This window comes from Rhea pennata, chromosome 21 (assembly GCF_028389875.1).
Source record: "Rhea pennata isolate bPtePen1 chromosome 21, bPtePen1.pri, whole genome shotgun sequence".
Taxonomy (NCBI): Eukaryota; Metazoa; Chordata; class Aves; order Rheiformes; family Rheidae; genus Rhea; species Rhea pennata.
In genome coordinates, this window is record NC_084683.1 from 1,274,727 (window position 1) to 1,301,556 (window position 26,830).

A 26,830-nucleotide genomic window follows, 5' to 3' on the forward strand; every position below is an offset into this window, starting at 1 on the left:
TCATGTCACCCACTTCAGCTTGTTGAAGACATCAGTGACCATCCGGTCCAGGACAGAACCGAGGTTGAGGTGGTCCTGGAGATAGATGCGCTCTGACATGGTCCCGGACTCCCCTCTTCTGTACCATGGCCGGGCACAGGTTGTGCACTGTTTCCAATACGGCTTGCATGATCGCCTGCAGCAAATCCAGAATTTAGGGGTGGGAAAAAGGAATTTTATGCATCTTTTCTATCAGAATTCAGATGTTTTCCTATTTGTCTCCGGAGATGTTGTGTACAGAGGGGACCTGAGTGATGGAAGGTGCACAGTAGGTGCTCTGCTGGAGCACACTGTGTGTCAGGCTCAGAGCAGCTGTCATCCCTTTGGCAGGACAGTCCCTGCCTCTGGGGCTTTGTCACATCTTGGGCTGAGGCTGACAAGCATCCCATGCCACTGGTGGCTCCCTGCTTGCTGCACTGGCTCCTAGCAGGCACCCACCTGGATTTCCTGGCCGCAGGCCTGTGACGCTTCCTCTGTGAGACATTCCATCTTATGCTGCAGCTTGCCGTTCTGGTACGGGGTGTTTCCTGCTTCATACAACAGAGGCAAAATCTGCAAGGGGTGGAGAGAAAGTGTGGATGAGCCTATAGCAAATTATCTTTCCTCTGCTTGGCCATGTATGGTAGGCTCAGTCCTGGTCCACGGCTGCCTTGTAGCAAAGCTCTCCTTGCATTAGGTGGGGACACTCAGGGATCTACCAGCCACACCGGGCTGAAGTTGGGCCCCCCAAGCCTCTCTGCATTCTTCTCCCTCTCAGTCATTCCCTGACCACTGCCCCCAGCGTCCATTAGCTCTCCTGTCGTTGTGCCCAGACAATCTGCTCTCACACTGCTTATCTTTTCCTATCCCTTCCAGTATCTCTGCAGCATCAGCACTCTCTTCTTTAGTTAAATCTCTCTAGAGGCCTTCCCTAACCCAGGAAGCTGATGAGTAACCTCTTTCTCACCCTGCTGCAGGAATACGTACTCACCATGCACAACCATTTGTCCCCAACATTTGGAGAACAGCGCCAGGTCCCTGCAGAGCATCTTCACCATGGTATAGCCTCCAGGTGCTACCAGGAGACTTGGCAGTAAGTGGCGAAAGCCCCTCCTCTCCTTGTCTGCAGTAGCATCCCCCACCCTGTTAGGTCTCACTGTAGGTTGTAAAGTCAGTGCCAGCCCCTTGCAAGCAAGCAGTTGTGATGGTCTGTATTTGAAGCAATTCTGTCCCCAAAACACCTGATGCAAATCCTTTCTAGTGCAGCCTCAAGGAAATTCTGGCCCCCAGGAGTCCTCTGCATCTCCAGTCTCTAACAAACTGCTCATAGATTTGTGCAAATTTTCACTCCTGCTGGGATGGAGAGACGCAGTGTATCTCTTGGAAAAGCCCAGTGGAGCTGGGGAGGCACCATGGCTCTTGGCCTCGCCAGCTCATGTAGAGACAATTGCTACACAGGGATGAGGACATAGTGACAGGCTTGGGATAGGGGCACAGGCTCAGGTGTGTGGAGAGAACGACACCTCTCCCCTGCAACAGCAGCTGATGAGATAGTAAGTGATAACACTGAGGAAGAAGATGCCCACTAGCTGGATTAAACAGTAACTAGGGGGTGGCCAAGAGACTTGAGGGGAAAAAAAAAGAAAAAAAAAGTGGCAGCTTGAAAGGAAGTATAGAAGAAGAAAGAAAATGTGTAATCAGGAGAGAGAAGTGGGAACAGCAGCAGTCTAACAGAGTCTAACACTGCCAGGAGTGGCCTCCACCAGTATCATGGCCTGGTGGAACATTCTCCTCACCATGTTGTGGGAGGCTGCATCCAGCCAATGCAGCTAAGAGTATGGGGATCCCCAAGGAGGGACCCTCTGGAGGAACATGGGGAGTTTTATCACCAGCGTCGGCATCAGCAGATTGTAAGAAGCAGAAGGGGTGAGCCCAAAGCCAGAGCATTTGCAGCTCCCAAAGAGAGGTGGTGCAAGCAGGGGAATCTCCTCTTTTGAAGAGGGGATTTGCTTATAGCCCACGGTTCCTGGGGAAGGTATGCACACAACTGTGTGTATCTATGTATGTGGATTAGACCATCTTGGGATTTGAAGGGGGCTCAGAAATTTGAAGCTGCTTTTTAACATTTTTCAAGTGTTTAGTAATGTGATGTATATCTGTTGCATTTATGATACTGATCTTGAAAATTCACTGTTTGCTAGTTAAATGTCATTAATAAATCAATAAACTGCTTGGTCTTGGATTTAAACCCCATGAATTGAACGTTTCTTTCCCACAACAGGAAGGCAAAGCAGAGGGAAGGTGACCGCAGTTTTCTGGGAGTGTGGCAGACTTACACTGACGGACAGGTTGGCGTTCCTGATGGCTTCCTCTGCAAAGAGGACGTCATCTTCCACTTCCCTGCCCAGGCAGGAGCTCAGGATGTCAACATGCTTCTGCACGCTGAGGCAGATTTCGTTCACCATCTGGAGCATAGAGGAGATGCTATCATGCACCAATGCCTGAGCAGCACTGTAAGTCTCTGTCCTTTCTGTGATTTCCCAGGAGAAGGACACATGGGTGCTGCTTGATTGAGCACTGGGAGCACATGCAGGTAACGCTCCACAAGGTCTTCCCTGACTAGTGACCAGGAATGCTGTACAGCAGGGAATTTCTTGCAAGCATGTGTTGAGCACATGAAGACGGCAGCATACTGGGGGGGGGGGAGATGAGCAGTCCCTAAATTCCTCAGCACCAAATTTGTGCGAAGCACAAGGATGAAGGCTGCTTGAGTACCTCAGCCTCCTTCCCTCCTGCCCAGTCCTGCTCTCTTCTCCACGGCCTGCTCTGTCCTGGGCTCAGAAAGTGTGAAAAGTGGTCTGTGCTGCTTGCAAGGATCAGCGTGAGGTGGGCAGAGGTCTGCTTTGATGTCCTGCACTAGCCAAGATTACTCATGCTGGAGCAGAACAGCTGGCTGTACAGCCAAACATGGTGGTTTCCTGTACTTGCCTGTTCAGAAGAGGTGGTCAGGATGCCCTGCTGCAGCCAGAAGGTTTGTGTGGGCAGCATGTGTTGCATTTGGTTCCTTGTCAGGCAGGACTGGATCTGCAGCATGTAAATAACCCCGTGAGGAGGCATCTTTGGCATCCCAGCCCATCTCCCCCAGACCCCAGCCCCACCTCGTGCACTGCCTCCTCTGTTTTCTCAGGGTTGCTCCAATACGCCTGCACCACATCATTCATTGGCAGGGGCATAGACTTGAGGGTGTAGTTCCTGTGAGGCACTGGCACAGGTGAGCATCAGGACAGTGGCACTACCAGCCCCTTTGCTGCGAGCAAGCATCTACATGGCATCTCCTGCCTTGCAGTGGCAGAGACCCTGGCACATCAGCCTCATGGTTTGATCTCCACCACAAAACACCTGCATGGGGAAAGCATTTTCATGATGACAGGGCTTGTGGGGATGGCTAAACTCGAGCAGATGAGTAAACTCCCCAGGGTCACAGTGGCTGCCTGTCTGTACTCTCTGGCCACTCAGACTGAGGCCCTCTCAACTCAAACCACTGGAGCCCCTATAGTGTTTTGCCTCCCTGTGCATCTGCATGGCCGTGTGTGAGACCCCACCGTGGTCTCAGTAAATGAACAATTTTTTCCATCTTTTGTGGGTAGGAGGAAGCAGAGTGCCAGATCCCCACAAAAACAGCCTATGCCTGAGCAGATCACACTGTGCTCACCGTACGCTGACTTTGGTATGGTTCAGAGTGACAAAACTCTGTGCTTGGTTTGGACAGAGATCCTCAGCACTCCTGATGTAGGCTCTCAACTCTGGTGGGTACCACAGCTTAGGAGCAAGACTTTTCTCCTTGGCTGTAAAACTTGTCGCTCTTCCTCTTAAGTGATCCATGGTGCTGGAAGGGGGAAATGTGCGCCACAGCCAGCCTTGGGGCTCTGAAGCAACAGAGATGACTAATGAAGATGATGTCAACAGGTGCGTTGTGGGTTGCTTTGCTAGCTGCAAGGCCAGGGCCGTGTAGTGACTACACTGTATGGAAACTCCCCTAAGCACTGTTTCCAACCCACTGGCTCTGAGTGAGATACCCTTTCTGCATTTAGTGGGAAGAGGGCTTGGGGATGGTGATGTCCTGGTGCTAGAGTCTCTTGTGCATGGTGGTAGCAGGGCAGGTCAACCAAACAACCCCCTCTCTACCTCTCCAAGGCTTGAGCCACCTCCAGGAGTCCGTGGCCAGTTGTGTTGTTCCTGTCCCAAACCACGGTCCTGCAAAGAGTACAAGAGTGAGTCCTCTCCAGACCAAAACAGTAGCCTATGTCAGCTCACCAAATGGGACACCAACCTACTCTCCAGCTAGGAACTGATAGCTGGCATAGAGGGCAGGTGTCTGGCTGCCAGGAACAGGCGGGGCCGTGACAAGCTATGCCTGTCCTGCTAGGTGCCAGGAAGCCTCAGCCAAGCTGACCCCACAAACCAGGAGGCAGGGAAATGGGGTTAAAAATCTTAACCTCATGATTCAAAAGCTAAACTTTTCCCCTGCAGACGGCTGCAAAGTAGCTGGATGTCTGGAGGGGATGCAGAGCAGGGCAGCCTTACTCAGAAAGGCATCACTCTGCTGACAGGGGCAGAAGTCCCACAGAGGAATGTCTGCAGCTGACAGACCTTTCCCAGCTCCCTCTCTCCACCAGAAACTTTTACCTTTCCTTTTTAGGAATAATTTGGTAAAAAAGTGACATTTTAGGTACAAGAAACTGCTCTCTGCCATCTCTTGCCTAGGACACTGATAACAAAGCATGGATGAATAATGAGCACAAGGCATTCAGAGTGCTCCAGCACTCTGAACTTCATGGGAGCCTGGAAAAGAGCTGGTGTGGAGCTGCCATGCAGAGGAAGAGATTTAAATACTCTCCTGCCTTTTATATGTCATGTGTCAGCACCAGCAGCTGGCTGCCAAGAGGGCTATGGTCACAGCATTCAGCTGCTTGCTGGGACTGGCAGGGTTGCATCTGTGGTCCCAAGGAGCCACAATAAGCCTCTTTCAGTAGTATCAGTATCATGAGGACTATTGTGTCAAGACCACCTGCCACAATGTGAGAAGGATGCCCTTCCCATGCTACCTGAGCTTTGTGTTGATTTGCAGGGCTTTGGCTAGCATCTTGGCACCGGTGTCTCCCATGGCATTGCCGCTGATGTCCAGAGCAATGAGACTGGTGTTACTGCCCAGGGCACTGAGCAGGACATTGGTTCCCAGCTTGAGGCGCGATTCAGCCACTGACAGGGACTGGAGACTCTGGAAGGGGGAAGAGGAGGGAGAGATGTGTCTGTCATGCCAAATTGGACAGCATCCCTGGAGCGAAGTCTGCACAGAGCCGTGGGGTCATGGCGGTTGACGAGAGGCAGGGCACAGGCAGGATGGCTGGGGCAAGTAAGGGCCCCTGGTGCAGCAGGAGGTACCTACACAGTCATCCTCTTGGGTGATCTGGACAACGCGGTGCAGGACATCCAGCAGCCCATCTCTGCAGGAGAGACAGATAGTTACACATGCATCCCAGCATCACTTCCCCCAGAACAGCAAGAACAGCTGGCAAAGCTCAATCCTTCTGCCTTTGCCCAAAACCACCGCACATCTGTCAGCCTCCTGCCTGACTCCTACCTATGTTTCAAGAGGCTGTGACCTGTGTCTGTGACGGCTGCCCTCCAGCACAGACTGGGTCAGGAGCAGGTGACAGTCCCCCCATGAGTCCCTGGTATAGTAGGGCAAGCAGGCCTCTGAGGGAAGACGAGGCAATTCCTTGCATTTCCGATTGGCCCAGGGCTCAGACGAAGAGAGAGAGAAGTGAGGCAGGTGCATGGTGCTAGAGCAGCCACTGGCCTGAAGACAATGCCACAGGTTGCACTTACTTGGATTTGATGTTAAAGTTTTTCCCCAAAGAGACATGCCTAATGGACTTGCTTCTGCCAATGGACAGCACCAGCATCACCATATCTGAGTCAAAACCTATGAGAAATGAGTGGAGCCATGAGACACCCAGTAGGATGCTCTGAGCAGTCCAGACCACAAAAGCTGGGCCAAGGTGATTGTGTGGCCTACCAAGGGCAACCCACAGACCTGCCATACTGCCCCAGGAGGCTGGCAGAGGGGAATCCAAGGCAGACCCTGAATGTCTTCATCCTCTTCATGGCTCTCCCACGCAGGGCAAAGACCTATTCATCTGCCCCTGAGAGGGCAGGTAAAACCAGGGGCTGAGAGGAGTCTCACCCAGCAAATAAATATCCCCTGTGAGAGTCTTGTGATTTGGAACTAGGGTGGCAAGGCTGTGCTGAGCTGCAGGGAGCACTTACGGGGCTAGAGAGGAATTGCTTTCTGCTGCCTTCCCCCCTCAGCCCTGTCCCAGAATGCACCCAGACATCCTTCCTGTAGTTAGGGCTTGTACCCCCATTCTCACGACTACAGCTTTCCCAGGAAAATTCAGCAAGCAAAGGTTATATCCTATCGACAGCAAAACACAGAGTACCCCCACACTCCCACTCTGGTGATCCCCAGAAACTGGGAAGGAGGTCAGCAGGACTCCAAGGGACTTGTGAACCCCAACGCCTACAGAGGAGGTCAGCGGGTTCCCAAGTGGCTAGAGTGTGGCTTATGGCCCTGCTGCTGCACATGTATCTGGGCAGAGACCTCTCACCCCATTACTCCACTGAAATCAGTGGCATGCCAATATGCTATAAGAGTCCTTGATCTTTGCAAAAAGGATACTACACTGGCTGTGGCCAATGTTTTAGGGGCATCTGTCTTTTCCTCTCCTTTTTTTTTTTAATTTTTAACTGGAGCACAATGGAGCAAACAATTGCTGTTATTAAGTGAACACTGCAAAGTCTGCGGTGCTGAGATATTAGCTGGAGGACTACTGAACTGCATGCAGCTCTTAGGCGCTCACTATCCCTCCAGCACAGAGTTTCTATTTGGGGAAAAACAAAATAAAACTACATTTTGGAAAAGGTTAGCTAGAGATTTTTGGAAGGCAGCAAGTTTTTGGAGCATTTGTGAGTCAGGGAAGCCATGAGCTGATTTTACACAAGTTTCTGAATGGCTGCAGAACACGTCATCTTTCCTAGAGTGATCCAGCTATAGAGGCACTGCATGATATACTGTGAGATCTTTGTGAGGCCAGTTTAAGATATTACAAGGACTTGCAGGTGGAATTAAAAAGGCTGTAGAACTGATGCTTGCAATAAGTAGGATTGCTCTCCACAGCCCTGTGGCTTCAGAGGCTGTGGCAGGCTGAGGTTAGACGGGGCAGGGATCTTGTCAGGGACTGAAAGAGTTTCAGCTCAGACAAAGCTTTTAAACATCTTGGTTAATTTCAAAACCCAAGCTTGCAATGTTAGATTACTTTGAGTTAAAAGTGAACTGTAGAAGTTTGTGGCAAGAATGATGTGAAATGAGAATTATACAGAGCCTGAGGAAGGAGAAATCAGTAGCCAAATAAGTTATCCCACATTCTGTGATGAAGATGCTATCCTTCAGCTGAGTCTTGATCGGGTCCATCCATTCCCCAGCACAGATGGAGGAGGATTGCCCCTCTCTTAGTGATACTGGGGCACACATAAGCCCTGGCCACTGCTGGAAAAGAGCCTGGGTCCTGGTTACTTGCTCCACTTAAAGGAAAGCTACCTGGGGAGCTGAAGGCTCAGAGTACATGCCCTGCCACGGGGCTCTCAAAAGCTGCAGCTTTTGCATGGTCATCATCTCCTGTCATTCCCTGTGCCAGTCAAAGCAACTGTGGTGCAGATAACCCAGTCAGATCCCCCACAGAATCACAGAACCATTGGCTCTAGGTGACCCTGCTTGAGCAGGGAGGTTGGACCAGATGATCTCTAGAAGTCTCTTCCAACTTTACTGATCCTATGATTCTGTGTAAGCTGATGAAGCCCAGGCTAGATGAGCAACCGATGAGGTTGGCCTTTGGCCTTCCTGGCCACAAGGACACATTGCTGGCTCATAGTCAACTTGTCATCTACCAGCACTCCCTTCTCCCCAGTGCGTTGGTTTTGGGCAAAGGCAGAAGGATTGAGGTCCTTCTCTGCAGAGCTGCTTTCCAGTAGGTCAGCTCCCAGCTCATACTGGTGCCTAGGGTTATTTCTCCCTAGGTGCAGGATTCTGCACTTGCCCTTGTTGAACCTCAGGAGGTTCCTCTCTGCCCAGCTCTCCAGCCTGTCCAGGTCTCTCTGAAGGGCAGCACAGCCCTCAGGTGTATCAGCCACTTCTCCCAGCTCGGTGTCATCAGCAGACTTGCTGAGGAGGCACTCTGTCCCTTCATCCAGGTCATTGATGAACAAGTTGAACAGGATGGGACCCAGTACTGAGCCCTGGGGGACACCACTAGCCACAGGCCTCCAACTAGACTCTGTGTCACTAAGCACAACCCTCTGAGCTCTGCCATTCAGTCAGTTCTCAATCCACCTCACTCTCCACTCATTTAATGCACACTTCCTGAGATTGCCTAGGAGGATGTTATGGGAGACAATGTCAAAAGCCGTGCTCAAGTCAAGGTACACAATGTCCACTACTCTCCCCTCATTTACCCAGGCAGTCATTCCATCAGAGAAGGCTATCAGGTTGGTGAAGTAGGATTTCCCCTTGGTGAATCCATGCTGGCTACTCTTGATCACCTTCTTTTCCTCCATATGCTTACAGATGACATCCAGAATGAGCTGTTCCATCACCTTCCCAGGGATGGAGGTGAGTCTGTCTGGCTTGTAGTTGCCTGGGTCCTCCATCTTGCCCTTCTTGAAGACTGGAGTGACAACGGCTTTCTTCCAGTCCTCAGGCACCTCTCCGGTTCTCCATGACTTTTCAAAGATGATGGAGAAAGGCCTGGCAACAATGTCCGCTAGCTCCCTTAGTGTTCCTGGGTGCATGCCATCAGGGCCCATGGATTTGTGGATGTCAAGCTTGCCCAGAAGATCTCTAATCCTATCCTCCTCAACCAAAGGAAAGTCTTTCTTTCTCCAGACTTTCTCCCTTACGTCCAGGCTGTGCGATTCTTGAGGGCTGCCCTTAGCAGTGACGACTGAAGCAAAGAAGGCATTCAGTAACTCTGCCTTCTCTGTATCCTTCGTCACCAGGGCCCCCACCCCATTCAGCAGTGGACCCACATTTTCCCTAGTCCTCCTCTTGTTACTGATGTATTTGAAGAAGCCCTTCCTGTTGTCATTAACATCCCTTGCCAGACTCAATTCCAAATGGGCCTTAGCCTTCCTCGCCGCATCTCTACGTACTCTGACTGCATTCCTAAAATTCTCCCAAGTAGCCTGTCCCCTCTTCCACATTCTGTGTACTTTCTCCTTCTGTCTGAATTTGGCCAAGAGCTCCTTGCTCATCCCTGCAGGTCTCCTGCCCCGTTTGCTGGACTTCTTACTCATACAGATGCACCCCTCTTGAGCTTGGAGGAAGTGATGTTTGAATACTAGCCAGCTCTCCTGGACCCCCTTCCTTCTAAGGCCTTAATACATGAGCTTCCTCCAAGTAGGTCTCTGAAGAGCCCAAAGTCTGCTTTCCTGGATGAGATACATATGAGGACATTATGGGAGACAGTGTCAAAAGTTTTACTGAAGTCAAAGGAGACAACATCCACTGCTCTCCCTTCATCTGCCAGGCAGTCATTCCACCCTAGAAGGCTTTCAGGTTGGTTAAGCGTGATTTCCCCCTTTGTGAATCCATGCTGACTACTCATGATCACCTTCTTATCCTTTACAATGCTTGGAAGTAGTATTCAGGATTAGCTGCCGCAGCACCTTTCCAGAGATTGAGGCAAAGCTGACTGGCCAGAAGTTCCCTCCTTCTTGCCCTTTTTGAAGACTGGAGTGGCATTTGTTTTCTTCCAGTCCTCAGATACCTCTCCTGATCACCATGACCTTTCAAAGATGATTGAGAGTGGCCTTGCAATGACATCAGCCAGCTCCCTCAGCACTCATGGGTGCATCCCGTTAGGACCCATGGACTTGTGTATGTCCACATTTGGTGAGATGCTCTGTGCCATGTGACAAGGTTAGCTGGTAAGTCGAGGCAGGCTTGATCTCTCCAGAGTGTTTGAAGAAATATTGGAGAGACTGCACTTGACTCTCTGTAGGCTCAGCAGCGAGCACAGAAGGAGCCAATGCCACACAGGCCCAATACTGCCTTGGCTCCACCAAGTGTCCAGCTAACCTAGTCACCACTTTTGAAGCCCAGAACTGAATTCTTGTTACACATTTCCCCAATAATTTTGCCATTTAACTAACTGATCCTGATGAAGTGCAGGAATTAAACTGCAATGGGTACATGGAAAATGAGCACTCATATATTTTTAACATGAGTCTGATGTTGCGTGGTTGAAATTACAAGAAGGCAGACCTGTACAGGGAAGAATGTCATGGACATGAGAGGTGAGGGCCACTGTTGCTGGCCAGAATTGGATGCAATGATGGAAAAGGTCTGGCACATTAGGAGACTGCTGGATAGCAGGAAGGAGATCATTGTGGGGAAGAAGAGCACAAACAAGTCTTTCCTGTCTTGGGGAAGGCCTGTAGGTTTTGTTTTTAGGGTAGAAAGACAAAAATCTCAGTGAAGTGATAATTTGCCTCGGAGGAATCCACTCCAGGTGTTTGGGTACTCACATCTTGTGGAACACTGGTATGACTTGGTTGTCCTTTTGTACTTTGTCCACTAAACCTTTAGCTTAGATGCTTGCATAGCCTGTAATGTTGTGGCTGCTGCTAATGAAAGACTAAGCACAGTCTAATTTTGTGTTAAGCAGCATGGTCAAAAGGTAGACAAGCATAGAAGGCACAGCCCTAGTTCTAGGTGGGGGATTTCACAGCCTTCTGCTGAGACAAAGCTCTGGACACCAGGTGGGCACCAGAAAGTGGGTACACTTTGAGCCTGGTATAGATGTGCAGTCATAGGCAGGCAAGGGCCATAGGTCAGCTATGGCTCAAGAGTGCAAAGAGTATCTCTGACAGCCTGATGTGACCCTGCTCAGTTCTCCAAAGCTGCTCCATCTCCCCAGGATACTTCTACAAGCTTAGGAGATGCTGGGTCTAACTCAGCCTCTGCCGAACACCCTGAGGCAATTGTGCCCACAGGTGGAGGAGATTGTACTCCCAGATAAGGAAAAATGAACTACCATTACCAGACAAATCCAGGTCACTGATGGAATTGGCATCAGAGATGAGATCCTGGATGACTTGGGCCCCTGCTGACCTCAGCTTGAAATAAACAGAAACATGTCAGTATATGGGAAGGTGGCAAGCCCTGCAAATATAAGCCTGCTGTCAGGAAGGTCACCTCAGCCCCGTGGTAGTTGGGGATGGATCTTCCCATACGGGAATGAGCACCTGCCTCCCCTGCCATGGCCTCTTCCCCTCAGGGATGCACACCCCTAGGGATACAATATGGTACCCTGGCTGGAGACTGTGCCTCTAGCGCTGCTGGGCTCATACAACTCACGGGTGTTCGCTATACACAGGCTGCCCCCTCACCTCACAGCTGCTGAGATCCAGGTGAAGGTCACTGATACAACTGTTGTATGCCAGTCCTTGCAGCAAAGCCCTGGAAAAGTCACCAAAGCCATTGGCTAGAGCAGTGTGGGTGCCAGCCACCTGCCATAGGGCACCCTCTGTGGGCTGCCGAGTGGGACAAGGAAGATAGGGAAAGGGTTGTTTCCCAGCATGCAGAACTCTGTATTTTGCCACTCTTACCCAGCATCCTCATCTGTCCCCTCTAACTTCAAAGTCCTAAGCCATGTCCCACTGGACAATGCTTACCCATAATCTGCTCCCATTGGCAGACCCAGAGCCTCTCCATCACCCTGCTGAGCCTCTACAGGGATAACAGGGGTGGCTCATGCCCTGGAGCTGGACTCTGAGTGGCTGAATGTCTTGCCAGCGTGCTGCTCCCATCTTACCTTACAACATCTGGAGGCAGCTTTGTACCTGCCAGTGAAACATGCCTGAGGGCACAGGCCTTGCTGAAAAATTGCTTGATGGCAGGAGAGAAGACATCTTTCACCCTCCTGAAAGGAAAAGCACAAAATAGCATCATCTTCTGTGCATGCCTATAGCTGGCACTGGCTGCCCACTGCTTCAGGAGATGCCAGGCAGTCACTGCCAACTGGGCCATGATGAGCCATGGCACAGATTCCCTCCCTTTGATGTGCTGGGCTTACTTGTGTGAGTACACATTTTTGGAAAGATCCAGATGGACAAGGCTGGTGCAGCATCCATGGGTCAGTGCTCCAAAGAGCTGCAGGAGGGAGTAAGTTGAGATAGGTCAAGGATCCAGCTAGCACCATGGCACCTCATGCATGCCAGATGAGAAGAGACAGTGTGGGAGACCCTTAGGTAGGAGGTCTGCCCATGCTTGGGCTGCCAGCTACCACCATTGCTCCCAGCTCTCTTCTTCCTCCTGCTGAAGCTGGTGTCTCCCAGCCCACCCAGGCCATGGGATGCAGAACAATGTATTGCTGAGCTGGCTGCCATCATACCCCTCTGACCCAACAAGTTTCCTGTTCCTGGGCCTATGCAGCCCCATGCCACATAGGATGCAAGTAGTGGGGCTAGGGACACCTGCTGGGGTGTGGCACAGCTTCTGGAGCTGGGCACTGATAACTATCTGGGGTCCCCCTGCTTGCCTACTCACAGTGTCTAAAGAGCAGTCAGTGCCAGACAGGCTGAGGTGAGAGAGTGAGTTGCACCAGCAGAGAAGGTTCTGCAAACTCTGTCAGGAGAGAGGATCCAGAAGCTCATCCAGGACCCCTGGTATCCACCTTGGGTACCCTCTGACTCTGGGATTCCTCAAGAATCCCAGCCAATCTGGCCAACTTCCTTCCTTCTAACTAGGGAGCAGAAGTGAAGATGGTGATGAATCACACAGCGACCCACACTCCATGCATGGGCCATTCGGTGCCTGGGGTGTCTCCTTGCTCAAGATGCCATCTCCGATCCTCACGTGAGGACGGGGAGGTGTCTCCACAGCAGAGTTCCACAGCTGCTGTCAGATAGGCAGGAAGATGTCACAGCCATGGCTTTCCAGAGAGCCAAGCACTTCTGCGCAAATGCACCTGGGGATGCCAAGCACCTTGGTTTCAGACCCTTCAGCAACAGCCACTTCTGAGTGCCTGGGCCACTACAACGCAGAGATCAGCCTCTGAATGAACCAAGGCAAGCCCTCTCAATTCTCTCACAGAGGCAGCAAGGTCACCAGAGGAAGAGGTGCCCCCCATGTGTGCAGGAGACAGTCTATCCTACAATGTCAGAGCATTGACCCTTCTCAGCCCATAGCACTCACACTAGTGTCATCCATGGCCAGGGTGCTGGGGTTCCCGGAGAGGTCCAAGTGCCGGAGGGAAGAGCAGATGGCTTCGTTAGCTGCTAGGGCCTGGCATAATGTGCTCATTCCTGCTTGAGGGTAGGCCAAAGAAACAGATGCCCACAGATCTTGGACAGAGCACATCCCTGCACTATGGAGAGCCATGGAATAGAAGAAGGGGCAATTTCCTATGTCCAGGGCAGCAGGACATTGTGTTCTTGGACATATCTTGTCCATGGCATCCCTGGGGGACTGTTCCTTCTCCTCATCCCGTGCACCCAAGTATGCTATGCCCAGCCAGGCTTTGCAACATAATTTTGGAGACATTTTATTTGCCGCCAGTGGTGAAGCTGATTCTGGGCAGAGTGTGCCATTCTCCGAAATGCCTCATCAAGGGCACATGGCCCCCAGCCCACCCATGCCATCCCCTCTGGGAGATTCTTTGATGTCAGCCTGGCCCCGCTGAGCCATAAATGCTGTGGATAGAGTCAGTCTGACTGGCCTCCCCACTGGGACCTGAAGGAGGCGGGGGGAATATTGTCTCAGGGCTGTACCTTTAGCAGTGAGTGATGTCCTGGCCAAGTTGAGGCTCTGCAGGCCCTTGGGCCTCTTCTCAAAGTGGCGGCTGAAGGCAATTATCCCTGATGGAAGAGTAGAAAGCCCTGAGCAGCCGTGACAGTGCAAATGGGGGTCTGGGTGCCTCTACCACCCTTAAGTATTGTCCCCACAGTGCAGGCCAACAAGGACAGCTCTCTGAGTTGCTTGCTGCAGGCGCGGCAACAGTGATGAGTGGCTTGGGCTGCCTTGCAAGTGCAGAAGGAGGCCATGGGTTGCTCCACGTGGTCGTCATCAGGCTACACAGGGAATTAGGGGTTGAGAATGGAGCCAGCCCCTTCCTGTTGCTTTCCCCATAGGCACTTCCAGGCAGGGAGCTGCCTTTGCCCAGCTGCCAATGGGATACAGAGTTGGGGAAAGAGATGAAGGGAAGGCCCAGGACAGGAGAAAAATAACAGTTTGCATGAGCTTAAACACATCTGCTACTGTGGGGTGTGGGGTACCTCTGTCTTCCAGCTGGTTGCCAGCAAGATTGATGGTGTGCAGCACAGAGTCAGGATGTCTGCTGAGTGCCTGGGCCATCCTCTGAGCGAAGTCACTGCAGAAAGAAGGGCTATGCGTCTGACAAAGGTACAGGCACCACTGAGAGGCATGGCTGCCCACCTTGCAGCCATGTGGGGATGCAGCACTGGCTCCTACGAGGATGACAGGCTCCATCCAAAAGCAAAGCCTCACCAAGGCTGCAGCCAGGTCTGCTGGCCTCCAGGCTGTGGGAAGGCTGTTGTTCAGTGGGCTCTCACCCTGCCCAAGCTATGTGGCATCAGCACCCCAGTTGCAGGGACATCCAGCTCTGGCATGTGAGTGAGCTGGCCTACACTGCACTATGCATGCAATGTGAGCTGGGCAGGGCTGCTAAGATCCTGCTCAGCACCACGCCAGGGCTCTGCATCCTCCTGACAACACTGACAGTCCAGCTCTGCTGTCTTCTATCCATGCAGGGCAGCTGCAGGGCCTGTGTGTACTTTAATATTTCAGTGACCTTATTAAGGAGCCCCACCAGTCCTAAACTGGGAATCCCTCTGACATCCTTAGATCCCTCAGCCACTTTAATGAAGGTGCAAGCCCTGCCTCCAGCACAGATCAGTGCTTCAGCACCTGTGAGGGACAAGCATTCCCCCTCCTCCAGCCTCCAGTTTACAAGGCAGGAGTTTGTCCTGTTAGATGCAGGTTGACATGGCTCAAATGCTTTACCTGTGGATTCAGGTCTGACCAAAACTGTTACTGTTTTAACACTTTGAGGACATAATCAGCCAAATAGCTGGAGGAAAGATAGAGGAAGCTCCCTGTGCTGACCAGAAGAAATTATCTAGTGCTGTCCCGGATACATCAATATTACAGAATACCCTCAGAAAAGCAGTGTATTTCCTTACGATTTTAGCCCACTGTTTTCCAGCACCAACTCCTCCAGTGTCACTGATTTGCTGAGCATATACAGGAATTGCTCTGAAATCAACAGGTTCTGCAGATAAAGAAAGCCTTTCTGAAAGCCCATCCATCTCCAGGAGACACAGCTCCACCAGGACCTGTGCCACATGATGGGCACTCACCAGTCTGAAGTCCTTGCAGTAGAGCTTTGTGAACCACAGATTGAAGGACAAGGCAGCAACACTCAGTGCCATGTCTCTGCAGGATGACAAGGGCAAGGCAGTCAGGGGCCAGACTGAGAGTGGCTGCCTGACAAAGCAGCCAGTTAGGCCCCACTCATATGCACCCCTCCATGGAGCACAAGTACAACCGCCACAGGGTGCACAGCCACAACCACACAAGCATGCACAAACACAATCTCCCCAGGGCACATGCACACAACTGCTTCCTGGTGCACTGCCACAACCACCCTGGGGCACACAGGCACAGCCACCACAGGGTGAAAAAACAGTCACCCTGGAGCATGCAAGCACAACTGCCTCCTGGTGCGCAGCCACAACAGCTTTGGTATACCCAGCCACAGCTGCCCCAGGGTATACCTCCACAAATGGGCCCAGGGTGCACAAACACAGTGTTCACCAGAGCAGGACTGAGCAGTCAGGCTAAGGCATTTTTGGAGAAGGCCTGTGAGTTTAAAGCACCTCAAAAATAGAGCTCAGTTTTACCAGATTGTTCCCGTGAAAAGAAAATCAATCAAAAATCTGGATGTCCCCATCAGAATGTCCATTTTTGTTTAAAACTCATCTTCATTTAAGGAACAGTGCATGTTATGCTTGACTGAACAGAAAGTTTCTTTCTGACTTTCTGGTCCAAAGAAATATCCAAAAAATGTCCCCATTCAGGTGGACCAAACACCTAAATTTTCCCCAAAATGAAAAGCCCAAACCTTCTTACTATTTTCCAGTTGGTAGATGAGAGCCTGGCCAACTGCCTTCTCCCACAGATAAGCCTTCACTCCTTCTTTCTAAGGTCACATCTCTGGATATGTCTATATCTATCTAAATATGTCTAAATACATAAGTATAGAGGGATTAGAGGCCCCTGCTGACGGGAAGAGCTGCTAGGGCAACCTGAATGTAAGGCTCAGGGCACAACCTGAAATCATAGCCTCATTACAAGGCTCAAACTCTGTAACAGCAATCTGGGGTACTAGCAGGGCTGCAATCTGGAGGGGAGACAGAGAATTGCAAATTTTTGCAGCTCTTTTAGCAGAGCTGGCTGCTTTGCATAAGGAAACACCTGACAGACACAAGCTGTGAAAGGCCGACACAGCCTTCAGTTTTCACCTCCTTAGCTGGTTCTTAGGGTTATATAGATGTTAAAAACAGATAGGGAAGTCTCTCTGGCCTCTTGAGACAGCCACCCGGAGGGACAGAGGTGGCTCTCAGAGGGAATTCTCCTTCTAATTTGGAGATTTCTCTGGGGAAACGTCTGCCTGCAGCCAGCAGGACATAAACCTACCATCCTTGGAACACATGAAGAGATAAAAACCTCCAACAAGAGAATAGAAAAGCTCCTGCCATGCACAGCAAGGAAGGAGACAAGTGCTGGTGGGTGCAGGGCAGCATGGCCAGGGTGCTTGAGAAATGGTGTGCTCCAGGATGCACCTGGTGGGCTGAATGACTCACCGGCTCTCCAAGTGGCTGAAATCCAGTAGGTTAAACTCCCTGCAGTCTTGGCTATGGTAAGACTAGGGGAGTTGTCCCTCCCCTAGTTGTCCACATCCTGCCAGACAGACAGATACTCAGACAGGGCTCAGTGCCAGGTCTGGGGAAGGGCTTTGACATCTGCTAGCATGCCTGGCAAGCTGTGCTGTCAACGGAAGGAGCTATATTTTGCTCAGAGGCTGATTCATCGGGGACTCTCACCCAGAACCCATTTCCCAGAGTTCTCAAGAGCCTAAACAGATGCTGGGAGCCTCATGCCTAAATCCAGAGCCGGAAACCTTCCTAGGGACAGAGGCAGCAAGAGCACGTGTCCCATACGGGTGCAACCCTATGTTGTAGTGGCTTCCTGACTGCTTTCACAAGGATTGGCCAGAAGAAGCCAATGAACCCCTTCTATGGTGGGGATGAGGGCCTGGAAAGATGTGAATTACAGTCACCTGGTGTCCCACAGGAGGAGGGGGACAGCCTGTGCTGCTGTGTCTGTGTCCCAACATGGCCGGTTATGCTGTCACCAGCTCTTCTCTTTGGAGATACCCATCAGGACTATGGGTTTCCAAGGGCTTTTCTTATACATCAGCCTGGGAAGGTTCCTAATCCAAGGTAACTCATCCCTCTCTACATTTCATTCCACCACATCAAAAGAGAAGGGAGCACTCAAGCAGCGTAAAACTGTAGTTTCCATCCCTGGGATGCTCCCAGCCCTCTGGGATGTTCCTTGACCTTGGCATACTCCCAGCCCTGGGAGGTAGCTGGTGCCCAAGATACTCCCAGCTCTCAGGATGCCTCTGCTGCTTGGAATGGCTGTGTGGCTGCAGAGTGGGGTGGAGGCACCAGCAAGCATCCCTCTGCCATGCCCTCCAAACAGCCTGCTGTGATTGTCTCCTTTCTGCAGCGTGGGTCAGCTTACCCACTGGATCTCCTCACGAAAGGTAAAGCCATTGTCATCACATAAAGCAGCATTCCAGAAAGGGAATGCACAACTCAGGGAGCTGAGGCAATAACTCTGCTCCCTTCACCTGATCCATGTAGGAAATCCTAGGTCCTTATTGCCTGTTCTCTCTCGGCATCCTTTTACTAAGAGGTTTTGTTTCCTTATAAACACAGTGGTTATGGCCATGGACTGTAAAATTAGGCACTGGGATGGCAGAGGTGGAGCTTGGCCTGCTCTGGAAACCATACCTGGGCCACATCAGCCTTCCTGGACATGGCATCTGGACTATATGCTGCTTTTCCCACATGTCTCCTGTATGCCTGGCCCCAACATACTGCACTGCAAACATCACAGCTCCAACGTCAGGCAGAAGCCCTCCCCAGCACATCACTGTGGCCTCCTCATTATGATTCCTTGTGCTCTTCCTAGTTTGTGGTGCTGGGGCACAGTCTGCTTTTCCAATGTGCCCACAGACATCTCAGCTCCAAACCTGTGCCACAACCCCACGATCCTAGAGATTGACCTAGGATCCAATTTCCATGCTGTAACAACCCCCCTTGCCCCTCAGAAATGTCAGGCAAATTGCGTTGCTATGGTGGCAGCAGAGGTATGACAGGGTTATGTTCATGTAGTTGGTTTTCTTTAGCAACCATCTTGCTTCCCAGTTTATGTTGGTCTAACTCTTCTCCCACTAAAACCCTTGGAGCTTTTAAAGTTCCTACTCCAAATAGCTAGAACCCAGGCTTGGTGCTGCAGCAGTATCACATTAGGTAGATAAAACCCACTCACACCCTCATGGGTAGATGCATTCATGACTGTGCATCCTCACCATACAGCTATCCTGCTCCTTTCTGGGAAGCTGCAATCTCCCCAGCCTGCCAGATCGGCTCCTCACTCACACACCCTGCACCTCATTCCTACTCTGTGAGGTGGGGTACGCTGGTGGAGAGTGCAGCCTGCTGGCAGGGCTCCTACAGACATAAGCCAGTGCAGGAGCTGCCTTGCCACCAGACGTGGGGGAGCCACAAATAGCCACTGACGATGACTGTGTGGATACTGGACTTGATCTCTGAGGTACTCCAACCCTCCTGCCCCTGTCTGCTATGTGTACAGGGAGAATAGCACTTACCACAGGGCCCTTGGTTGCTCTGCAACATTTCCTCCAGGGAGTCTGTGATCCTCCGTATCCTCTCGTACAGGTTGGGGGGCGAGTTCTTGAGCAGTGCTCTGGGGGAAGGACCAGGGAGCAGGCTGGGAGAAAATCATCCCCACCGCAATATATGCCTAACTATAACCCATTTGCCAGGCCCAGAGAGTGACCAAAAATATTCTTCCCGATGTGATCAGGGAACGAGGAACATTTGGCCTCCATTAGCAAGGTTTTCTCCTATTAAAAGGCCCTGTTGGACATTCAGGCTGCTCTTTGGCTCTGTCTGAGCAAAGAATGTTTCCTCCAAGGTGACATGGTCCCTCCAGTTCCTACATGTTAGTCCCTGAGGACTAGGGAACCCTTACCCAGGGGACGAATCTGGGAAGACCTTCTTAAGTGACATGGTGACATGGATGACAACTTGCTCCAAATCATCAAATGACATAAGCCGGATGACATAAGAAGACGTATCTGTTTCTAGGACAACCTGCAGAGGCCAAAGGATGGGAAACATCTGAGAAAACTGGCAATGTGAGGCACCCCAAACCTGCAGACATGATGCTGACAGCAATTGGCCAGGCACTGCAAGGGCTGCACTCGTAATGCAAGCATCCAATCTCTGTAGTTATAATTCTAGCCAGAGCACTGTAAGTGGAGGTAAGGCTGAGAACAACAGGAATTTAGGATGAAATGGAGTAAACATATTGTCATGTGCCAGACCCCCTTACCCTTCCCTTGGCCCAAGTGATTAGCTTTCAAAGACACAGTAGCTTCACTAGTGGTCTGCCCTTTTCTTACCAAGAGCTTTAGGGATTGAAATGACCAAGACAGACCCCATTTGGCATTGATTTCAGTGCCTGAACTTGCTCATCCTCAACAAAATCCCCCTCCACCCTCAGAACTGCCTCCAGATCAGCTCTGCCTCTCACTAAACTGGCAGAGAAAAAAAGACCTCTTTGCCTGCACTGCTACAGCGAGCCCCTGCAAAATTGAGATGGCAGGGCCAGCAGAGCAGAAATGCCTGGGTCTGTGTACCCAACTGTCTGCCCAGGGTCCCATCTCTAGTGTAAGTGGTGGACAGCGATGTTGCATAGAAGCAGCTGGCTTGCTGCATCTGCCCATTCCCAGCTAAGGCACAGCCAGTTTGCTGTGTTAAACAGCCCCTGAAATTGTCTCACCTGGTTTTGATGCTTTTTTAACTTTTGTCTCCTACAAAAATCCCGTGTCAACACATTCTCCAATTTATGTAGGAGGGAGATGACAATTATCTGCTTGGGCAGCATAAAGATGGAGCTTCTTTTCAGAGCAGGGCTCTATGTGTGGCAGCAGGGCCAGTCTCTGCCTGCCCCAGGGCCAGGTGCTCAGACTGGCAGGTGAGTAACCACTGAAACTGTCATACAGTCTCAGGTCTGTGGTCCCAATCGAATGGTCTCAGAGACAAGCCAATGATCTGAAGTTAGCTGTTCTTCCACTTCCTTGTAAGTGCCCAGGTGATGCCATCCTGTCCCCGAATCACTTGTCTCTGCTCGCATCCTTGGAGCATACCTCGGCAGAATGTGCCTCTCCTCCTGACACCCCCTCCCAGGATACGTGAGGCTCTAGCTCTTCCCCTAACTTTCCCACCTGTACTTCCCAGTCTGTGGAAGCTGTCAGCTGACACCAGGCGTTTCCAGCCTCCTGATGCTATGCTGTCTGAAGGCTCATGGCTTCCTCTTCTGCTCTCTCTGCCTATCTCCTCTTTAGCTCTGTGCTCCTGCTAAAGATCTCTAAGCAAAGCACAGCTCAAATACGCATCCTGCTCCTAAGAGGATTGTCTCTCTAATGTCAAGCAGCAAAAGCCCCATTTGCAAGTCAGGGCTATCACTGCTGATGGTGCTTTAATGAGCGAAAGAGGTTAACAGGAACTGCAGCCTTGGTTTCAGCTGACATGTCCAATTTGGGACAGTCCATTCCTCTCCTTCATGGTTTGCACCTGCTACATCTACCATGCATGCATGCTTTGTTGTTAAGAGGATTAACAGGGCTTAAAACACCTTCCTACTAAATTTGGCTTTACCTGCGTAAGCCAGTTGCAATTTATCACCTTGTCCCTGCTGAACGGGAGATGTCACCCAAATGCCAAGGAAGGCAGGAGCTGCCTACAGCTCTCAGTAGTGATTTTGCAGCATGCATGTCCAGGTCTGCTGGAGGAGAGTGGGTGCAGACACCTGTATTCCCCTCTTAGCACCCCTGAGCGCCTCCCCTTACCTCTGGCTAAAGAGGGTGCTAACATGGGCGAAGCTGTAAGAGGATTTCTTTAGAGGTGGCCAACGGATAAATATGGTGGGAAGCTCCCAAAGCTCTGCAATGGTGACCCCAAATGTAAAACAGTGGGCAACGACTTCCCCCAGACCCTGCAGCAGGCTCCAGGCCAGGGTTTCCAAAGGGGGGGAGATGAGCAGAATGTGCCTTGGCAATCCAGGTGCCAGCATGCCCCATGTGGGAATTGCCCAGGGAGGCTTTCCCAGTGAGTGCCACTCACCAGGCCGGGCTCTCGCACTGTGATCTCTTGCACCTCCAGAAAGCTGAAACTGCTGTGCACCTAGTGGGAGAGAAGGGCTGGATCAGCCTCAGTGCTGACAGAGATGCATCAGCACCCTGGACTCCAAGCTCTTTCCCATGACCCAGGGCAGTGCCCGACCACAGCTTCTCCCTGCACTTGGCCAGAGCCCCCCAGCCCCCAAATCTCAGCCTGGCTGCCAGTGTCCTGATCTGACCTCCTTCTCCCATTTTGCTATCTGACCCACCTACCTCATGTGCCATAATGCAGCCCCTGATGCTGCTGCATGCTGGGGGCAAGCCCCACAGACTAATACTGCTCCCTGGGGCTTTCCAGACCTCCTGACCCAGGGTACCTGGTCACCATGCGGGACACCTGGTCCCGCACTGGGGCTGGTGTCCCAAGGCAGTGAGTGGGGTCCTGCTGGGAGCAGCAGGGGTCTAACATGGAGTAGAGGGAGCCCAACACTTACCCTCACTGGTAGTGTCACCAGTAGCACATAGGCTCGCCAGGGGGTCAGCACCTAGGCAGGAGAAAGTAAGGTGACAGGGGACTGGGGTAAGACAGGAGCTGGCATCCTGTTCAGACTAGCCCCCCCCCCCCGTCCCGCCCCAGGCAACAACCTTTCTGAAGCCCTGAAGCCCAACAGCCCACTGAAGCACTTAAGTTGCTGCCTGGGGAAACCGGGGAGAGCATAAGCTGGGAAAACTTACTGGATAATTCACACAATGAACTCTGTAACCTGCAGTAGGGTCCATCCTGTTTTTGCCCTACAAGGTGCTGGGAGGAGGCCAGATGTGTGCCTGGCCCTGCAAGTCCTGCACAGGCAGGGAAGATCCAGACAGACATAAATGTCTTCCATACCTCTGATGATACCATTTGCCCAGTTGGTTGGGTTTAACCACCCCCTTCAGTCCCTACTGTGTGTGTGGTTACCGCCCTATTGCACAGCCCAGCGAGGTAGACGCTGCTCCCTCTGTGCGCTGTGGGTTCAGGACCGCAATCAAGCTTAGGCTAACAGCCAAGGGATGGAGTGCTGGACCCTGAACGTACCAAGATGTAGTCATCATACTTGGGTTTCACCTGCAGCTGGACACTCTTGACCAGGAGGATCGTCTTCATCCCCAGGCAGGCAGTGATGCCCTCTGAAAAGACTAACGTCAAGTGTAACTGATCTGGCTGAATCTAGGAGCCGTGCTTAGTCCTTTACTGAAGGGACTGATTGCGCGGACTCCTGATAGGTTCTGATCAGAAGACATTTATCCATATCAGAAGGCAATACATATATATCGATACAGTAAGCACGAGTTGTGCACGAGACATACACAGCGCAGTGATTGGGTATACAGCGACAAGCACGCGCTCCAGCTACTAAAGCGATTGGTTATGTCCCTTGATACAATTTTCTCACAAGCAGACACCACGGTTATCTGCTTGGCTCATATTCTGCATTCTTGTTCTGTTTCTCACAGCACACCTGCTTCTAGTCTCAGTTGAAGGACGGGTCGCCTAACTCAGTGTCTAACAAACCCCACACTTTACCATGTACCTGTGATCTGGTGCCCAGGAGGGTGCATGGCACAGCATGCCCAAGATGATCCCTGTGACCCCAAACACAGCCTGAGCTCCCCAGTCCCACACCAAGAAAGAGGGCTCAGGTTAAGGGGAGAGGGATGGGATCTGGATGTGCATATCCCTCTGAGGAGAAGGTCCGTGCATGGCTCTAGCTCCCCTAAACCACAGTGGTGGTTTTAGCACCACAACATCACAATCCTCTTCCTTGGCAAGGGTGGGCATCCCCAGGCAGCATGGATCTGCCATCAAGTTGTCACAGACTGAAGGCACAAAGCACTCTTCCAGGCTACTTCGAGCAGCACACAGAGATGTGGTCCTTACCATGTCTGAGCCAAGAATGGATTTGTCCTCATGATGTGCCAGTGCCAGGCACTTCCATATAGTACTAGCTACATGCCCTGACACCCTCCCCCCCCAGTTCCATCCTATGTTCATAGTGGCAAGCCCTTGTGCGAGGCCATTTGAAAACTCCTGTTACCAGGCACAGGTCCTTTTCTTCAGTCTGGCCATTCACCCCTTTTGGCGGAGAGGCTCTTTACTTTGTGGCCTGCAGAAAGGAAGCAGTTGGTTTTGGTATTACACTCTCCCTCACAAACATGAACTGATTTAGCCCCACATCCCATGCACCTCCAGGAATTAGTTCTTCTCTAGCCACACCTGAAGGTAGACACTGATGGCACCATTTGCTCTCCATGACTTTGCAGCAGTGCTGGATGCTGCATCAGACTGAGTTGTCGGTGCCTAACGGCTTTTCAGGAAAGCTGTGCACTTCCTCACAAACCCGGTTTGTATCTTGTCTGGTGCTCAGGTGATAGACACATCCACCTGCTCATTGGCATGTGGAGCCTTGGCTACAGTTGGGACCAAGCACAGTGCTTGGGTGCCACCAGTTTGCCCTCCACGGACACACTGCTTGGCTTTCTTGTGTGGGATCCTTCAGAACTTCTCCCAGGGCTCACTCAGGGTTTTCTTAGGATGTCTGGCCTTTGACTTCAACATAATGTGTGTTTGCCTACCCACGCTAGGATTACAGTGCACGTGCTTTGGAATAGCCTTGTTCATTGGAATCTGGTACTGTGCTCCACCTGGGTCCCTGTTTCTCTTCCTTTCTTCCTGCTCGTAGTCATAGGGTCAGTGGGGAGCTCTACAGGTACCCTTCCGCCACAAGCTCCTCAGTGCCTCAGCTGAGTCCTGCCCTCTCCATGGTGCATCCAGGGAGGTATTCTGCCTTTCCATTATTTTGGAAATTTTCTTGGCCATGATGTGCAACAGCAGTCATGTGTGCCGGCCTTCCCACATTTGCAATCCTATTGCTCCTATGGTTGTTATAGACAAGTCTAAACCCCACTCCTGTTTACTATCTCTCATCTTGAGTTTTGTTTCACCTCTCTGCCTAGCTGCTTCTCTCCTTCTCATGATTCAGACCTTTTGCTCAGAACAGGCTGTTGTGTAGGAACTGCAACTGCCTGTTCCTTGCAAAGAGGACTAAGTTTTCACAATGACACTGCTCCCTCTGGCCCTCACTGAAGCTGCAGGTAGCCCTGTTAGCTCCTCCGCTGGCAGTGGGGACTGGTTAGCAATCCATGCCTTCCCATCACACTACAAGCAGCAATGGTGGCGGTGAAGCTAGGGCCCCTTGCCCTCCTGTGGTCATTTGTTTTTTCAGTCAGGTCTGGGAACTTCCCCTGAAGGCCTGGTAGTGGCTAGTCACAGTATTTCACACATCCCTTCTGATGCCTGAGAGCCCCGGCAAGGCTGTAGGCCATGCCTCCCTGCCAAGCATGGTGCCAGTCAGGCTGTCCCACGGAACAGTTGGAGATCCTCTGGCTGGTGTGGGGATCCCAAGCCTGCAGGTGTGCGTGGCACCATCCTGCACCTGAAAACCCTGCTGGTCAGTGGAAGTCTCGGCAAACCACATCCCTGATGACCCAGCCTGTTATTAGGGGACGCTTTTGGTCTAAGCAGCACCATCAAGTGAACAAGTGTTGCAGCCCCATGTCCGAGGCTCTGCTCAGACCCCCTTGAGCTGGGGTTGATAATAAACCCATGAGCAGCCCCAACAGCCCCAGTACAGACATGAGAGCAACAGAGCAGGCCCCAGATGAGCAAGTTCCATGTGGCAGCCAAGAAGCATTGAGGTGGATAACGCTTACCTTGCAGCTCAGCAGGGATCCCTCTGGGAGACACAGCCATTGCTGGGACCACAGCAACCACTCAGGGAAGGGCACAGAGGCATCAGGGCAGCATCCTTCAGCACAGCCCCCGCTTGGAGCAAAAGGCACCCTGCTTGGAGGAAGCGCTGAGGTTACCAACCAGCAGTGTCGCTGCCTCGGCACCTCCTCCCCTTTCCAGTGCTCGATGCCTCTCCCTGCCCCGTCAGGCAAGATTTACTGAGTGAGCAAGAGAAGTGAAATGAAAGCGACAGAGCTAGCAGCCCACGCAGGCCCGCTAAACCCTGCACCCAAGCTGCCAGGCCCCCAGCTAGCTTCCTCGGCCAGGCCCAGCCATGAGCAAGGCCATAAGCCTACCTGGGAGGAGGGCTGCACTTCTGAGCATCTCCTTCAGCCTTTCTTCTCCCACATGGGATAAAGCTATCATTTCTCATGGGCAAGGAGCATGCATGTTGCCGGCTCTTCCTTACTGGGAGCTGCATCTTCTCCAGCCTTTAAGCTTTGAGGGTCCTGAATTATTCTTGCCCTGCATCCCCTCGAAGGCATTTTTTGGGTGCACATTCCTGCCTCAGTGCCCAAAGATGGCTGTGAACCATGAGAGCAGCTCTGCTCCCATGCAGGATACTGGATGAGGGGCTGCCCCAGGCCCTAACATTACATTGGGTAGATGAAGGGTTCCAGTGCCAAAGGCAGGGCACTGCAGATGTGGCTGCTCCTGAGCAGAAAGGCACTGGGTATCAGGCCAAAGTGTTCCTTGGTGAGCACGACTGTGGCACAACTGCTGGCCCAAAGTAAGGAGGAGAGACAGAGACAGGGTGGCCTCCCTGGGGCAATGTGGATGAGCGGTGTTGGTACACTGAGCACTCTCCTATCCCAGGAAAAACTCTGACCTGGGCCAAAAGCTGGAGGTGTTTGGAATGCTGTAGAAGGCTGTTCTGTGACCCTTGTGGTGCTGCAGAACTGCATGGAACCGAAACCTCTCAGTACTGGATCAGCAGACCATACTAGAACCTCGGGGCATGTGCTGATGGAGCCAGCAGGCCACAACTGGAACGAACTGGAATGGACAGTACCAAATGCCTCATCCCCCTAAATTATAATTTTTGACAAACCACCAATCTCCAGGCTGCCCTGAGCAGAGATCTGCCAACCAAGGGCTCTCAAAGGAGCATTTCCAGGGGTGGAATAGCCTGGGACAGGCTGATTCCTGGCAGAGCTGGGTGATACTGCTGCAGGTAGCCAGGGCCAAGCAGACACCACAGCATTTTCAAATCTTCTGTAAAAGCAAAAGCAAGACAGGAAGTGATCTCCCTGCAGACGCTGCTGTCTCCGCAGAGCCCAACCACAACATGCAGTAGCCTTGATTCACCACTTCAGGGAAGGCAGCTGGAGAGAGCATAGCT

The 26,830-nt window shown here is 51.8% G+C and overlaps 1 pseudogene; it reads right to left on the minus strand.

Moving 5' to 3' along the window:
* LOC134149672 (capping protein, Arp2/3 and myosin-I linker protein 2-like) lies at positions 1-25,449 on the minus strand (annotated as a pseudogene).
* Between the last annotated feature and the right edge of the window lie 1,381 nt (positions 25,450-26,830).